Genomic DNA, 18,802 nt, shown 5'->3' with positions numbered 1-18,802 from the left:
GTAAGGTGACAGATCAGGACTGGGCTGTGCAAATTGTGACTGGTCAATGCGTGGTACATTTATTTGATATTTAACCCTAGATCGGCCAGCATACTCTTGGCCCTGCAGACAGTGTGTTGTAATACTGGGACATAGCTGCCTGTGCCTTATGACTTTACCTAGTTGCCACATTCACCTCACTACGACTTACCCTAAGGTTCTTGTTGCTCATCATAGGCTGCAGTGTCATGTCCTGGGATTCCTGTCACCAACTCTTCAGGGATGATGGCTGCCACCATCTTCTCCAACTCATCCAGTTGCTTCTGGGGTGCTGGACTTCCATATCTGGTCTGCAATGCTACCTTGCAGTTGCTGGCCAGTTTCTCCTTTTCCCTGCACTTGAAATCGTGCCAGTCCTTCTCACAATTGATCACTGTCCTTTTGACTTCTGCCACACTGTATTTCCGTGTCCACTATTGACTACCACATGGACTCTTTCATCCCTAACAGCAATTGTGAGATGAGAAATAGCTGGTGTTGATGCTCCGTCACCTCAGTGATCAGGATGTTATTCTCCTCCAGGCTAAACCTGCACTTCCTGTCCCTCTTCCCCTTCTCCTGGGAGTTTGGCTGGTACTAGGGGTGCTGGGGTTGTCCTGGGGCCTCTGGTCTCCTCTGTCCTTCATAGCTGCTTCTGGAGTGTGTTCTGTTTTTTTTCTATTGGGGTGCCTTTGATCTTTTTTATGCTTTCGGTGCTCAGAAGTGACGCTAGGACGGCTTGCGTTGCTTTTACCTGCCACTATTCAGCCTAGCGTCACTTTTGCAGCAGTAGCATCAGGTTTTCTTCCGATGCAGCGCACAGGCTAACGTCATTTTTTTTACGAAGTCAGGATCCTAACGCCATGGTGCACCGTATGGTAAATACGGTGCAAGCATGGCGTTAAGATTTGTTATACCATGGTGTTAACATTTTTTGACACATCATTGCGTTGTGGCAGCGACACATCATTTCTTGTAAATGAGGCCCCAAGAATCTCGTTTTCTTGGGTTGAACTTTTTTATTCTATGGATGATTACTTGACCTAGTATTTTAACAACTGAATCCAATAAAAATATTGGTCTATAGCATCTATGATCCTTTTAATTATCCTTTTTTTTTAAAACTAGAACAATACAGGCCGATTGCTAAGAGGCAGATATTCCCCCGAGGTCGGCAGCATTAAAGACCTTGGTAACAATGGTGTCACATAGATGGATAGTCTCTTGATAGCTATTCATCGGCATCCCACCGGGACCTGGAGCTTTCCTTGAGGGGATTCCTTTAATCGCCACCTCTACCTCTTCTAGGATGATTCTAATACCCAGTGGTGGGAAGAGACACAGTTGTTCCTGTCTTTATTTGTATTATTCCCATAAACGTAGATACTACTAAAATGGTCGTTCCAGCAATCAGGGAAAATATTGGATCCTAATATTAAAAACAAAATAAAATAATGTGTGACATCCCTTTATTAGATTAAACATGTGGATGGTGTTGGACATATACTATTTCCAATCTGACCTAAAATGATTTAGGGGAAGGCATTGGACACCAAAGGAGTGAAATTTACTATTCCCACTCCAACCAAAACACATTTTCGGGAAGGTGTTGACCACTAACTGGGTGATATTTACTATTCGCACTCCAAAATAAACCAATATAAGGGTAGGCATTGGACAGTAAATGGGTGACATTTAATATTCCCACTAAAAGATAACCAATGTGGGGTAATGTATTGATGACAAAGGGGTGATATTTCCTTTTCCGGTTGCAACCTAAACCAATTTGAAGGTTGATGTTGGACACTAAAGGGATGATATTTACTGTTCTAACTCCAGCCTAACCAAATTTGGGCGAATCTGTTGGACACTGTAGAAATAATATTCACTATTTCTACTCTACTCTAAACCAACTTAGGGATGTTGTAGGACACTAAATGTGGACACTTACTACTCCCACTTTAACATAACCAGTTTGAGAGAAGGTGTTAGACACTGCAATCTAAACCAATTTGAGGAAAGATGGTAAACACTCAAGAGATACCATTTACTTTTTGCACTTCAACCTAAAACAACTTGGGGAAGGTGTTGGGCACTAAAGGGTTGAAATTTACTAGTCCCACTCTAACACAACCAATTTGGGGGAAGGTGTTGGACACTAAAGAGGTGACATTTACTATTCCCACTCCAGTGGGAATCAATTTGGAGGAGGTGTTGATTACTAAAGGGGTAGCATTTACTATGTTCACTCCAACCAAAACCAATCTGAGGAAAGGTGATGAACACTAAAGGGATTACATTTACTATTCCCACTACATTCTAAATGAACTTGGGGAAGGTGCTGGACACAAAAGGGGAGAAATGTACTATTCCCAATCCAACATAACCAATTTGTGGGAAGGTTTTGGATATTAATGGGTGACATCTAATATTTCCACTCCAATGTAAAGCAACTTGGGGAAGGTGTTGGTTGCTAAACTGGTGACATTTACTATTCCCACTCCACTCTAAACCAATCTGAGTGAAGGTGTTGGACACTAAAGGGATAGCATGAACTATGTCCACTCCAATCTAAACAAACTAAGGAAAGGTGTTGGACACTAAAAGGGTGTACTATTCCCACTCCAAAACAACCAATTTAGGGTAAGGTGTTGGGTATTAGATGGTGACATTTACTATTTTCACACCAGTGTAAACCAATTTGGGGAAGGTGCTGGATGCTAAAGGGGTGACATTTATTATTCCAGCCCCAACCAAAACCAATTTGTGGAAAGGTGTTGGTCACTAAAGGGGTAATATTCACTATTCCTACACCAACATAACTAATTTGGGGGGTGGTTTTACACACTAAGGGGCAGATTTATGGAAAGTGGCGATGCACCAAGTGCAGCACCACTTTCCCTGCACCACTTAGCACCCCCTACTGCCACCATGTGTGTGGCATATTTAAATGCATACCATGGCGCAGGGTAGGGGCAATAGCATAATTTCTCTTGATACTATTGATGTACTCTGTAGGAATAGTGCCACAATATTGGTGCTACTCCGGCAGAGTACATAGGGCCCCTTTCTAAAGGATGGAAGCCTCCTTTTAATGCCTGCCTTTGAGCAGGCGTTAAAAGTGCCATAAAGAATGGCACAAAGAGATTTCCTTATGTCATTTTTCCAGCTCCCCTAGTGGGGAACGTCCCCTTTGCATACATAAAGCCTGGCACAGGCATAATGTAGCGCAAAGGGTTACAGAGTGGTGCAATGCATGACTTGGGCCACTCTGTAAATACGTCACAGAGATTTTGGCCTCGTTGGGCCACATTAATGTAAAAAATAATGATGTTAATGTGGCACAAGGTGGCGCTAGGGCATTATAAATATGCCCCTAAAGATTTGACATTTACTATTCCCACTACAATCTTAACTAACTTTGGGGAAGATGTTGGACACTAAAGGGGTGACATTTACTATTGGTACTCCAATCTAAACCAACTTGGGGAAGGTATTGGACACAAAAGGGTGAAAGGTACTATTCCTACTCCAATGTAACAAATTTGGGGGAAGGTGTTATACACTAAGGGGGTCATTCTGACTCCCGCCGGCCGCGGTAACCGCAGGGCCGGCGGGAGCCGCCGAATGACCGCACCGCGGTCAAATGACCGCGGCGGCCATTCTGAGTTTCCCGCTGGGCTGGCGGGCGACCGCCAGAAGGCCTCCCGCCAGCCCAGCGGGAAACCCCCTTCCATGAGGATGCCGGCTCCGAATGGAGGCGGCGGAGTGGAAGGGGTGCGACGGGTGCAGTTGCACCCGTCGCGATTTTCAGTGTCTGCTTGGCAGACACTGAAAATCTTGGTGGGGCCCTGTTAGGGGGCCCCTGCAGTGCCCATGCCATTGGCATGGGCACTACAGGGGCCCCCAGGGGCCCCACAACACCCGTTACCGCCAGCCAGGTCAAAACCGCCAGAACCAGGTTGGCGGTAAGGGGGTCGGAATCCCCATGGCGGCGCTGCCTGCAGCGCCGCCATGGAGGATTCCCCAGGGCAGCGGCAAACCGGCAGGGCACCGCCGGTTTCCCATTTCTGACCGCAGCTGTACCGCCGCGGTCAGAATGCCCATGGGAGCACCGCCAGCCTGTTGGCGGTGCTCCCGCGGTCGTTGGCCCTGGCGGTCCCTGACCGCCAGGGTCAGAATGACCCCCTAAATATGTGCCATTTTGTATTCCCACTCTAATCTAAAGCAACTTGAGAGAAGTTGATGGACACTAAAGGATGATATTTACTATTCCCACTCCAATCTAAACCAACTTATATAAGGTTTGAACACTAAAGATTTTATATTTACTATACTTACTCCAACCTAAACCAATTTGGGGAAAGGTGCTAGAATACTAAAAAGGGGGCATTTACTATTCCCAGACCAATCTATACTAATTTGATTGAAAGTGCCAGACACTAAAGACATCAAATTTACGATATCTACTTGAAAATAAAACATTTAACCTACCATATCAGAAAGGAAGATATACTACATACACAATAAATACTCTACATTCTGGGTTTTTTTTCCAATATAAAGTTAACAAATATTTTATGTAAAAACGCACTAACATAAACAACAAAACTTCACATAAATATGTACAATTTAAAATTAAAAAATAATATTCTACTGATAAAAATAGAAAAGGCTTGTTCAAAATATTTAATAACATTTGTAAGGTTATAAAAATAAAATTACATACAATTCTGATAACCAAATTAACAAGTATAGAAACATTTTAAATTATCATATTTTTAATTTCTTTCAAATGTTTCACTTAAATTAATTAATTTTTATGAATGTATATAAACATTTCCTAAAAATAATGTAATTTTAATCTAAAAATTATTCACAACGTACTACTTTGGAAAAATATAATTATGTTAAAAAATATATTGTATTTAATTTGTATCAAAAAATTAAATCACAACATCAAAGTGAAAAAATGTAAAAACTTAATATCATAACATTCATTTTTACAATTCTAAACTATTCATTTTCATATCTTCAAAATTATTAACTTATAAATCAAAATTAAAACATAAATATTTTTAAAAATCTTTCCACCCTCATCATATTAAAAACCCAATATGTCTTGGACCTCGAGCTACCTTCTGTGGAGGTTAGGACTAATATCCTAACTGACATGCTTCAGCCGGGGTCTTCCTCATCAGAACCCCTTCTTCTCTTTAATGAGGCACTGACGGACGTCCTTTTGGGTACTTGGGCCAGACCTAGCACAGGGGCTTCTGTGAATAGGACGATTGCCCGCAGCCATCAGCCTGCGCCGACAGACCCAAAATTCCACACCCAACACCCCACGCCTGAGAGCCTTGTCATCCAGGCTTCCTCTTCATCTGGCACATTCCCTGATGCACCCCTGGATAGGGAATCAAAAAGACTGGACAACTTGGGGAAGAAGTTGTTTTCTTCCAACAGTCTAGCGTGCGGTCCGTGAACAGCGCATGCATTTTGGGCCACTATTCCCATAATCTCTGGGATACAGTCACGCAAGTGGTGCCTACAGTTCCGGAGGAGGCCCAGACTATCCTTTCCCAAGCCGTAACAGATGGGAGGGATGCAGCGAAGTTCATGATTCATTGTGAACTGGATACAACCGACTCTCTGGGCAGATCGGTTGCATCAAAAGTGTCATTAAGACGCCACACCTGGCTGAGAACATCTGGCTTCTCAGGGGATGTCCAGCAATCCCCTTTGATGGCACACATCTCTTTGGAGACATGGTGGACTCAGCGCTCGAGTGCTTCAAGGATTCCCATGCTACGGCCCAGTCCCTTGGCCTCGCACCTGCTCCTAGACCCCAGCAGTCCGCCTTTCACCCCTTTTGTGGCTACAGAAAGGGCACCCAACCGCATCCTTTCCCCCCTGGCCATAGGCCCGCGCATGCTGTACAGCCCGTGTGTGGCCACGGATGTGGGATCCCACATCCTCGGGGATCAGGGAGCCAGCGGGTCGCCCAGTCCACCCCAGCCCCCGCCATCACCTGCCCCAATGGCAATCCATTACCTCGGACAGGTGGGTTCTCCAGATTTTCCAAAGGGCCTACTCCCTCCCCTTCGAGACACCTCCTCCAGCCATTCCACCTTCATACAATCGCATATCGCAGGATTATATGGTGCTTTTCTGCAAGGAAGTCCAAGCCCTTTTGCCAAAGGAGCTATAAAGAGGGTTCTGTTGGCAGAAGTAGGTCATGGTTGCTATTCCCGCTACTTTCTGGTGCCAAAAAAGGACAAGGGTCTACTTCTTATTTTAGATCTTTGGTCCCTCAACCTCTTTCTCAAGAAGGAGAAGTTCAAAATGTTGACATTGGTTCAGGTCCTTTCTGCCCTGGATCCCGGAGACTGGATGGTAGTGTTGGACTTGCAAGACACATACTTCCACATTCCCATCTTGCCGGCCCACAGACGTTACCTACGATTCTTGGTAGGTCACGAGCACTTTCAGTTTACCAAGCTCCCTTTTGGCCTTATCAGTGCCCCTCCGGTGTTCACGGAAGTGATGGTAGTGGTGGAAGCTCATCTGCGCAGGTTAGGGGTCCCAGTCTTCCTCTACCTCGAAGATTGGCTGTTGAAGGCAAACTCGCCCCAGACAGTCATCTCCCACCTGCAGACTACGGCAACCATTCGCTGGGTTCACTATCAATGTGCTGAAGTCACACCTGACTCCTTCTCAGATGCTCCCTTTCATCGGAGCTGTTCTGGGTACAGTGCAGTTTTGGGCATATCCTCACAAAAAGAGAGTTAAGGATATTCGGGCTATGGTACCGATGTTTCAAACTCTATCCTGGATTTTGGTGAGAATTACTCTGAGGCTGCTGGGCCTCATGGCCTCTTGCATCCTGCCAGTTCAAAAGGCCAGATGGCATATGCAGACTCTGTAGTGGGACCTAAAGTTCCAGTTGGCGCAGAATCAGGAGAATCTCTCCGACAAGGTCCAGATCTCAGAAGGAACTGCGAGAGACCTGCAGTGGGGGTGAACGAATCAGGATTGGGTCACAGACAGATCCCTCTCCTTTCCCCAACCAGATCTTACAGTCGTCACATAGGCATCACTCCTGGAATAGGGTGGCAACATGGGAAAGGCAGAGATCAGAGGCCTCTGATCTCCGGCAGAAACCGGGCTCCATATCAATCATCTGGAGCTCCGAGTGATTCAACTAGCATTAAAAGCATTCCTTCCCTCTCTCAAAAGGGAAAGCAGTGCAAGTGTTCACAGACAGCACCACTGCCATGTGGTACTGCAACAAACAAGGCGGAGTGGAGTCGTGGACCCTTTATCAAGAGGCTTTTGGCCTCTGGATTTGGCTGGAGCATCAGTGCATTTCCCTGGTGGTTCAAAACCTGGCGGGCTCCTTGAATGCCAGAGCAGATTAACTCAGCCTACGATGCATGGTCGATTACGATTGGCATCTCCATCCAGAGGTGGCGCAAAGTCTTTTCCTTCAGTGGGGAGAACCTTGGTTAGACTTGTTCGCCTCCGTAGAAAACACGCAATGTCAGCTGTTTCGTGCATTGGAGTTTCCAAGCTAATGAAGGCTACGGGTTGATCTAGGTCCTCTTCATTGAGCTGTGAGAGTACTGCTCCAACACCATGCTCTGAGGCATCTGTTTGCACATTAAACTCCTCGGAGTAGTCAGGTGCCTGCAGCACAGGTGTTGGGCATTTGGCAGCCTTCAGGGCATCAAAAGCGGTCTCGCAAGCCTCTAACCAGATCACCTTCCTTGGTTGTTTCTTAGAGGTCAACTCAGTCAAAGTGGTCACAATGGTACCATACCCCTTGACAAACCTCCTGTAATAGCCAGTGAGGCCTAAAAAGGCCCTCACCTCAGTCTGGGTCTTGGGAGGCTCCCCAAGCCAGGAGGGTGTCAATTTTTGGTTGTAGGAGTGCCACCTGGCCACTCCCTACTTGGTGTCCCAAGTACACCACAGAACCCTGCTCTATTTGGCACTTGCTTGCCTTAATAGTGAGGCCTGCCTTCTGCAGGGCCTCTAACACTCTCCAGAGGTGTTGCAGGTGTTCCTCCCATGTGGAACTAAAAACAGCAATGTCATCCAGGTAGGCGGCACTCAACTCATCCAGCCCAGCAAACACCTCGTTGACTAACCTCTGAAAGGTGGCAGGAGAATTCTTCATCCCAAATGGCATCACTTTAATTTGAAAGTGTCCATATGGGGTAGAAAATGCTGACCTCTCCTTGGCCCCCTCAGTCAAGGCAATCTGCCAGTACCGAGACGTTAAGTCAAACGTGCTGAGGTACTTGGCAGCTCCCAACCAGTATATGAGCTCATCAGATTGGGGGATTGGGTGTGCGTCAGTCATGCTGACCGCATTGAGTCCCCAGTAGTCCACACAGAACCTAAGTTCTGGAGTGGCACCATGTGCAGCAGCCTTTGGGACCAATACCACAGGGCTGGCCCAAGGACTGCTAGAATGCTCAATAACCCCTAGGGTTAACATCTGGGATACCTCATCCTTAATGCTAGCCCTGAGACTGTCAGTCACCCTGTAAACTTTCTGTTTAATGGGTGGACTGTCCGCAGTGTCCACATCATGTTTGCACAAGTGTGTGACCCCTGGGATCAGGAAAAACAGTGAGGCCAACTGTCCCAACACCTGGCGACAGTCCCTCTGCTGCTCTGCAGTCAGGGAGGGGGAGAGGATCACTCTGTCCACAGACCCATCTTTCTCTCCTGCAGACAGGAGGTCAGGAAGAGGCTCACTCTCCTCCTCCACCCCATCATCTGTTGCAAGGAGCATGGGCAGTTCAGTCTGCTCAAAGTGTGGCTTGAGGCGGTTGACATGCAGGACCCTTAAAGGCTTCCTTGGAGATTGCAGGTCCATCATGTAGGTGACTTCACTCTTGCACTCCACCACCTCAAATGGCCCAGTCCACTTATCCTGGATCACCCTGGGCTCCACTGGCGCCATCACCCACACTTTTTGACTAGGTTGAAGCTCGACCAGAGTGGCATTCTGGTCATACCACCGTTTCATATCCTGCTGGCTTGCTTCTTGGTTCTCCTGGGCGAGACCCCTGAAGCGGGCAATCTGGTTCCTCAAAGCCAGCATGCTACTAAATACGTCCTGGGGGGGTTTACTAGGAGCTTTCTCCAAAGCCTCCTTCACCAGACTTAAAGGTCCCCCCACAGAGTAGCCATAGATCAGCTCAAAGGGACTAAACCCAAGTCCCTTTTGAGGAACCTCCTTGGAAGCGAACAGAAAGCATGGTAAGAGGATGTCCCCCTTCCCCATCAAGGGCTCTGACAGGACCTGGATCATGCCTTTCAAAATGCGGTTGAATCTCTCAACCAGACCATTACTTTGGGGGTGGTAAAGGGTGGTGAACTTGTAGGTTACCCCACACACCTTCCACAGAGACTTCATATATGTTGATGTGAAGTTGGTACCCCTATCAGATACCACTTCCTTGGGGAACCCCATGCGGGTAAAAACGCCCATCAGTGCACGAATCACCACAGGGGAAGTGATTCACCTCAGAGGAATGGCTTCTGGGTACCGGGTGGCATGGTCCACCAAGACCAGGATGAACCTGTTACGCATGGCTGTCTTGGGATCCAGAGGCCCCACAATGTCAATACCTACCATTTCAAAGGGAATACTAACAACAGGTAGAAGTTGGAGTGGAGTTGGAGGATTTCCCCCCACTCTTGCCACTTGCCTGAGAAATTGGGCAAGACCTACAGTGTGCTGAAGAATGCTTGTGCATCTGGGGCCAATAGAAGAGGGAGATAAGCCGCTTGTAGGTCTTATCCTGCCCCAGATGTCCTGCCAAAGGAACATCATGAGCCAATCCCAGTAGGAAGGTCCTGAAACACTGGGGTACCACCAGCATACGAGCTGACCCAGGCTCTGGAACCTTAGGCTCACTATACAGGAGGCCGTCCTCCCAATAGATCAGGTGAGTACTGGGCTCCTCGCCAGCCGCCTGGGCTGCAGCCTGCTGCCGCAGTCCTTCTAGAGTAGGCCAAGTTTTCTGTGCCTCAAGAACGCCTCCCTGGTGGGTCCCCCTTCCTGCTGCCACTGCGACAGCCCAGGGACCTCCCCTAGTATAGCCACCTGTTCCCCTGTATGCTCCTGGGTGTCACCCTCAGGCTCCGCCTCCTCCCGGACAGTGGGAATTTCTGGGGCTGGTTTCCCACGCCCCCTGCCTTTTCTCTCCTTGGCGGTTCCCTGGGCCACTTTTTCAGGCTCTATGGGCTCTTGACCACCCTGACGGGCTGCCATTGACCGGGCGGATACGCATACCCACCCAGGCAGACCCAACATCTCCAAGTGAGACCTGTGTTCCACCTCCTTACAAGGGGAATCCTCCAGGTCATTGCCTAGCAAACAATCTACAGCCACGGTGGGACTCACAGCTACCTTTGTGAAACCTGAGAACCCCCCCATTTAAAGGAAACCTGCGCCGCTCTGCACAGGCACTTTGAGTTGTCCACTGCAACTACTTGGTGATGTACCCAGGGATCAATCTGCTCTTTAGACACCAGCTGACTCCTCACTGTAGTCACACTGGCTCCTGTGTCTGTCAGAGCCTCCACCCTCTGTCCATTGATGGTCACCCACTGCCTGTACTTTTTAGTGTTCTCAGGCACAAGGGTTGTCTGGACCATCTCACTGTCCCCTAGTGAGACAAGGGTCATCTCAGCTGGCTCCCACTCCCAACTCCTCCCCAAGCACAACACTAGCCAATCCCTGGGGCTGCGTACCAGTAGGTGCCGATGTACTTTTGGGGCCATTTGGGGTCCCCCCTCACATGACCCACTTGGTCACATGTATAACACTTACGTTGGGATCACCCTGTCACTGGCTTCCCTTTGGAGAACCATGGCTTCTTCTCACTGGGGGGTTGGGAATCTTTACCCTGGGAGTCAGTTTGCGTCCCTTTAGAGAACTCCCCTTACCCTTACCCCCCCTTTCTTCTGAGAAGGACCCTGCCCATCCTTGGCGTGGTCTCCCCATACCTCTTTTGGACCCTGGTGCTCTCCCAGTGGTCCGCTTCCTGTGCAAGCTTCCTGGGATCAGACAGCTTGCTGTAAATCAGGTGCTGGGGCAGCTCTGGAAAACATAAACTATACAAGTGCTCCCAAGCAATCAGATTGTAAAGGCCCTCATACCTTGCTACGTTCCTGCCCTTCACCCAACCATCCAGTGACCTGCGAAAACAATCAACACATTCCAACCATGTTTGGGATTCCTTCTTCTTATAGGACCTAAACGTGTCCTTATACTGATCAGGGGTGAGACCATATCTTGTGAGTAGGGCATCCTTCTTGATAGTGTAGGTGAGATTCTGAGCATCCCCTATGGCTGTCAGTGTATCCCTCCTCTCTACCTCAAAGTCCTTCCACAGGCCCCCCCCAGTGAGCTTCAGGGACCAGATTCATATCGAGAGCAGGCTCATACCCCTTGAACCACAAGTAAATGTCATCATCCCTTTTGTAATCCTTCACAAGATCTTTAGGACTGTGCACCCTCCTCTCAGGCTGCACTGTGATGTGGCTGTCACTATCCCTACGAGACTGGCTCCTCTGATCCAGCTCCCTTAAGCTGAGCTCATGAGCCAACAATAACTTTTTCTCCTCTATGGCCATCCTCATTTTCTCCAATTCCCTCTGGTGCTCCCTCTCTGCCTGTCTTTCCTGAAATTCTTCAGGAGTCAGACCCTTAGATAAGACACTGCTACCTGCCCTGGAGACCCTCTCCCTGGACATAAAAGGCCCACCCACAATACTATTGTGTATGGAATGCTCTTCCTCCTCCTCATCCTCTCATCCTCTGTGTACCCTTCATTGTTCTTGGCTGTCACCCAGGCCCTCAGAGCCTTTTGCAGCTCCTCCCTCTTGGATGAGCTCTTACTGGGACAGTCGAAACTTTTACAGAACTGCTTCAACTGAGCCACAGTATAGCTCTCTAATTTATCTAGGTCAAAAGCAGTTCCAACTGATGCATCTCCATATTGGGACATGATGAAAAGTCAACAAAAGTGCAAAGTTACAAAAGGCAGAAAACTAGTTCCCAGTGAAGTTCAGAAGTCAATCAAAGATTAACACAAAAATGGAGGTATGGAAAAATCCAAGAAAAAGGGAAAAAGCAAAAATCACAAGACAAGTAGTATGTGGTCCCGCAGTGGTCTGCACTCAAAACAGTAGTTTACAGTTAATCACTGTATGTCAAGTAAGAATACAAGTTCAATTCCAACCACTGATCACCACTGTTAGAAATGGGGTCTTTGGTTGGCAGTCAGGTTACCCCCTGTCCAAGCAAGGACCTCACTCTAGTCAGGGTAAAAGAGAATCACCCTCAGCTAACCCCCGCTAACCTCCTTGGTAGCTTGGCATGAGCAGTAGGCTTAACTTCAGAGTGCTAGGTGTAAGGTTTATGTACCAACACACACAGTAACTTAATGAAAACACTACAAAATGACAAAACACAGGTTTAGAAAAATAGAAAATATGTATCTAAACAAAACAAGACCACAACAACAAAAATCCACAATACACAAGTCAAGGTATCAATTAAAAAACAAAAAGAATCTTCATGTAATTTTAAACACAAGGCGAACGCTGTTAGTGGGGAAATATACCTGGGTGCATCAAAAATAACCCCACACCAGCGAGTGTATATCAAAAAGGGCTTGTGATGTGTCGATATCACTCACAAGCGAGACCGTGTGTCGTGTCTCCTTCAGTCGAGTCGGCGTGTATCGTTTCTTCTCTCTGCAGGAGAGCAATGCGTCAATTCTGCAGGCAGGTTGCTCCCCGCTCCTCTGCCCAGCGCCACCTCCTCACCATCCGTTTCCTGGTTTTGTAAGGATTCCCCTGCTGCTGCCTCTCCTGCGGCCCTTCCCGCCTCCCCCTCCTCCTCACCGTCCGTTTCCTATTTTTTGTAAGGATTCCCTTGCCGCTGCATCCCCTGCGACCCCTCCCGCCTCCCCCTCCTCCTCACCGTCCGTTTCCTGTTTTTTGTAAGGATTACCCTGCCGCTGCATTCCCTGTGGCCCCTCCCACCTCCCTCCTACTCCTCACTGTCCGTTTCCTGTTTTTGTAAATATTACCCTGCGGCTGCGTCCCCTGTGGCCCCTCCCGCCTCCCCCGTCCTCCTCACCGTCCGTTTCCTGTTTTTTGTAAGGAGTCACCTGCTGCTGCGTCCCCTGTGGCCCCTCCCGCCTCCCCCTCCTCCTCACCGTCCGTTTCCTGTCTTTTGTAAGGATTCCCCTGTCGCTGCATCCCCTGTGGCCCCTCCCGCCTCCCCCTCCTCCTCACCGTCCGTTTCCTGTTTTTTGTAAGGATTCACCTGCTGCTGCGTCCCCTGTGGCCCCTCCCGCCTCCCCCTCCTCCTCACCGTCCGTTTCCTGTCTTTTGTAAGGATTCCCCTGTCGCTGCATCCCCTGTGGCCCCTCCCACCTCCCCCTCCTCCTCACCGTCCGTTTCCTGTCTTTTGTAAGGATTCACCTGCTGCTGCGTCCCATGTGGCCCCTCCCGCCTCCCCCCTCCTCCTCACCATCCCCAGATTCGTCCAGCCCTCCCTCCTCCCAGCTGCCACTCCCTCCCTCCCCCCCATTTATGGCAGCCGCAGCGCGATAGCGAGGTGCAACCATTGACCCTGCTTCTGCAGGCAGGTCGGTCCCCGCTCCTCCGCCCAGAGCCACCTCCTCACCGTCCGTTTCCTAGTTTTGTAAGGATTCCCCTGCCGCTGCGTCCCCGTGGCACCTCCCACCTCCCCCCTGCTCCTCACCGTCCGTTTTGTGTTTTTGTAAATATTCCCCTGCCGCTGCGTCCCCTGCGGCCCCTCCCCCTCCTCCTCACCATCCGTTTTCTGTTTTTAGTAAGGATTCCTCTGCCGCTGAGTCCACTGCGGCCCCACCCCCCAGCCTTCCCATTCGTCCAGCCCTCCCTCCTCCCAGCTGCCACTCCGTCCCTTCCCCCCATTTATGGCAGCCGTGGCAGGGTAGCGAGGAGCAACCCTTGACCCTGCTTCTGCAGGCAGGTCGGTACCCGCTCCTCCGCCCAGAGCCACCTCCTCACCTTCCGTTTCCTAGTTTTGTAAGGATTGCCCTGCCACTGCGTCCTCTGTGGCACCTCCCACCTCCCCCCTGCTCCTCACCGTCCGTTTTGTGTTTTTGTAAATATTCACCTGCTGCTGCGTCCCCTGCGGCCCCTCCCCCTCCTCCTCACCGTCCGTTTCCTGTTTTTTGTAAGGATTCCTCTGCCGCTGAGTCCACTGCGGCCCCACCCCCCAGCCTTCCCATTCGTCTAGCCCTCCCTCCTCCCAGCTGCCACTCCCTCCCTCCCCCCCATTTATGGCAGCCACGGCACGGTAGCGAGGAGCAACCCTTGACCCTGCTTCTGCAGGCAGGTCGCTCCCCACTCCTCCGCCCAGCGCCACCTCCTCACCGTCCGTTTCCTGGTTTTGTAAGGATTCCCCTGCCTCTGCGTCCCCTGCGGCCCCTCCCACCTCCCCCCTGTTCCTCACCATCCGTTTTGTGTTTTTGTAAATATTCCCCTGCCGCTGCGTCCCCTGCGGCCACACCCTCTTCACTGCCAAAGGTGCGCCAAAGGCAAGCCCGTCTGTGCCCGTCCGCACCAAGACCGCGCCCAGCGCCAGTCGCCCTGGCCTTCTCAAACAAACCTACTCCCCCCTCACCCTCCACTCACTCAACCCAGGCCCTCGCCCCACCTGCACCCTTTCCAGCCCCACACACACTCATGGCCCCTTCACCTGCCTCACCTGTCATTTCTTCTGCTCCTCACCCCTCACACCACACACCAACCATAGCTACCCCGACAACAAACCCAACACCCCCAACACAATACACACCTACTCTGCCCCCACTAACACACCCCGCAACAACACCCTCATGCACCACACCAACACCACCCACCTCAACTGCCTTCTCCTCAACTTCCGCTCCCTTCACAAACATGCCATAGAACTCTGGGACCTTATCAAATCACTCTCACCTGACATCGCCTTCCTCACTGAAACCTGGACCAACCCCTCCTCGGAACCCGACATAGCCATCGCCAACCACAAGGGATACAAACTCCAAAGCAACGACCACCTCAACAGGGCAGGAGGTGGCATCGCCATCCTACACAGGGACACCATCAAAGTCACCACCAGTTCCCAAGACACTATTGACAACACAGAACACATGCACTTCTTAATCCACATTAACAACAACTCTACCCTCATAGGTACACTAATTTACAGACCACCAGGACCACGCCCCGCCTTCTGCGACACCATCGCCGACACCATCAGCTCGCACGCCCTCACCTCCACAGACTACATCCTCCTCTGTGATTTCAACTTTCACTTGGAGAACCTACAAGACCACAACTCTACATCCCTCATAGACAACCTCACCAACCTTGGACTCAAACAACTGGTCACTGCACCCACCCACTCAGCAGGACACACGCTCAACGCAATTTTCACCTCAAGCCAACACATAGCCTACACCCACACCACCAAACTCCTCTGGACTGACCACCACTGCGTCCACTTCTCCTTCGCCAAACCCCCCACACACCACCATCAACACACCACATCCTACCGCATGTGGGACAAGATCCCCACAGAATGCCTGAACTCCCAACTTGCTCACAACCCCCCTCCACACCAACGACCCCAACACAGGAGCACACAACCTCTCAAAATGGATCACTACCTGCGCAGACACACTGGCCACCCTCAGAAAACACATTGCCACCCGCAACATCAAGAACGCCCCATGGTTCACCCTCGAACTCCATGCGCAAATGCCGCCAAGCGGAGAAAATATGGTGACGAAAACCCTCTAAAACCAACTTCTCCACCCTCAAAGCCACCATTCGCACCCATCACCAACTCATACGCACTACCAAGAGAGACCACTACAAGACACGCCTTGACAACAACTCTCAAAACAGCAAAGAACTCTTCACCATCATTAATGAACTAGCCAAACCCAAAGCCAGCAACTTAGGCCCTTCACACACAGCCCCTATGTGATGCCCTCTCCAACCACTTCCACCACAACATCCTGGACATCCACAACAGCTTCATACCACACACACCCACCACACACACCCCTCACTCCCCCAACTAAACCCCCACTCATGATCCCCCACCACACTCACCAACTGGGCCCCCACCACACACGAAGAAACCGAAAAAACCATGAATTCCATCTACTCCGGATCCCCCTCCGACCCCTGTCCACATCACATCTACAACAAAGCCAGCCCAACCATCGCCCCCATACTCTGCGACATAATCAACTCCTCCTTCGAATCCGCCACCTACCCAGACCCCTGGAAACATGCAGAAATCACCGCTCTCCTAAAAAAACACAAAGCCAACCCAGAGATCCTCTCCAACTATCACTCCATCTCCCTCCTCCCTTTCCCCCGCCAAGGTCGCTGAGAAACTAGTCAACAGCCGCCTATCCCACTACCTCGAAGAAAACAACACTCTTGACCCCTCACAATCTGGGTTCCGCAAGAGCCACAGCACGGAAACCGCCCTCATCGCGACAAAGTCGACAAAGGCGAGACCGTCGCATTCATCCTCCTAGACCTCTCCACAGCCTTTGACACTGTCTGCCACCACACACTCCGCACATGCCTCCACAACATAGGAATTCACCACGAAGCCTTAGACTGGCTCACCTCCTCCCTCACTGACCAGACCCAGAGAGTCCGCCTCCCACCTTTCCACTCCACAAGATCATCTGCGGAGTCCCCCAAGGGTCCTCTCTCAGCCCCACACTCTTCAACATTTACCTGATCCCCCTAGCCAACATCCTTCGATCACACAGAATCACTATCCTCTCCTACGCAGATGACACCCAACTCATCCTCTCCCTCACCCGCAACCCCACCACCGCCAAAACCAACCTACACGCAGCTCTCCTCAACACTGCCAACAGGATGACAACCAACCACCTCAAGCTTAACTCCAACAAAACCGAGATCATAATCTTCGGCCCCAACAAAACCATATGGGACAACTCCTGGTGGCCCACCGCCCTAGGACCCGCACCCACCCCCGCAAACCAAGCATGTAACCTCGGCATCATCCTAGACCCCTCCCTCTCCATGTCACAACAAATCAATGCTCTAAACTCCTCCAACTTCCACAGACTCCGCACTCTAAAAAAATCCTTCAAATGGATTCCCCCAGAGACCAGGAAGACAGTCACCCATGCACTCATCAGCAGCAGACTAGACTACGGTAACACCCTCTACGCCGGCACCACACTCAAACTCACATGCAAACTCCAGAGAATCCAGAACACAGCCGCACCCCTTGTCCTTGGCCTCCCCCACCACAAACAAATATCACCACACCTCAAATCCCTTCACTGGCTCCCCATAAACAAGAGAATCACATTCAGGATCCTCATCCACGCACACAAATCCCTCCACAACACCGGCCCGACATACCTCAATGAAAGAGTGAACTTCCACACTACGACCCGCAACCTACGATCAGCCAACCTTGCCCTAGCCACAGTCCCCCGCATCCAATGCACCACCACAGGAGGCAGGTCCTTCTCCTACCTCACCCCCAAAACCTGGCGCTCCATCCCCACCAACCCCCGCAAAACCAAAGACCTCCTGCTCTTCAGAAAGAACCTCAAAACATGGTTGTTCGAACAGTGACCCTCCTGCCCCCCCAAGCGCCTCGAGACCCTCACAGGTGAGTAGCATGCTTTATAAATTTTTTCGATTGATTGATTGATTGATTGATTGAATTCAAACCACCCTCTCGGGTCCGGCCAGGACTTGCGTTGTTTTTACACGCCCAGTGATGTTTGCTTCGGAAATCCAGCTGCATGGTGATCCGAAAACTACGCAGTGCAGGTTGCGATCTCACCAGCCTCGGTCAGCAATGCTGTGTGTAGTTTTTCCAGCCGCGTGCATCTATTTTCAGCCACGAAGCCGGCGGTACGTTGATATTTCAGCTGCAGATCGGAGTTGCGTCAATCTTTTCCCAGCACGGCGGTTGGTGCGTGGATTTTTTACTCTTGTTCTGTCAGCTTCTCCTTTCAGGGTCCCAGGAACTGGATTGGCACCACTTGGCAGGGAAGGAGTCTCAACAGAGGCTCCAGGTGCTGGCAGAGAGAAGTCTTTGCTGTCCCTGAGACTTCAACAACAGGAGGTCAGTTCTAATTGAAGCCCTTGGTGAGTTCTTCACAAGAAGGAAGGCAACACAAAGTCCAGTCTTTGTCCTCTTGCACAGGCAGAAGAAGCAACTGCAGGATAGCTCCACATAGCACAGTCACAGGCAGGGCAGCTCTTCTTTTTCAGCTCTTCAGATCTTCTCTAGGCAGAGGTTCCTCTTGCTTTCTAGAAGTATTCTAAAGTCTTTGGTTTTGGGTGTCCTCCTTATACCCATTTTGCCCTTTGAAGTAGGCATACTTCAAAGAAACGTCTCTCTTGTTTGTGAAATCCTGCTGTGCCCAGGCCAGGCCCCAGACAAACACCAGGGGGTTGGAGAGTGCATTGTGTGAGGGCAGGCCCAGCCCTTTCAGGTGTGAGTGACCACTCCTCCCCTCCCTCCTAGCACAGATAGCTCACCAGGATATGCAGGCTACACCCCACCTCCCTTTCTTCGTCACTTTCTAGTGAGAGGTACATCCAGCCCAACTGTCAAACTGACCCAGACAGGGAATCCACAAACAGGCAGAGTCACAGACATGGTTTCAGCAAGAACATCCTCACT

The sequence above is a fragment of the Pleurodeles waltl genome, chromosome 2_2, assembly GCF_031143425.1.
Source record: "Pleurodeles waltl isolate 20211129_DDA chromosome 2_2, aPleWal1.hap1.20221129, whole genome shotgun sequence".
Taxonomy (NCBI): domain Eukaryota; kingdom Metazoa; phylum Chordata; class Amphibia; order Caudata; family Salamandridae; genus Pleurodeles; species Pleurodeles waltl.
The sequence above is the reverse complement of the archived record's forward strand: the minus strand, read 5'-3'. Positions refer to the sequence as shown.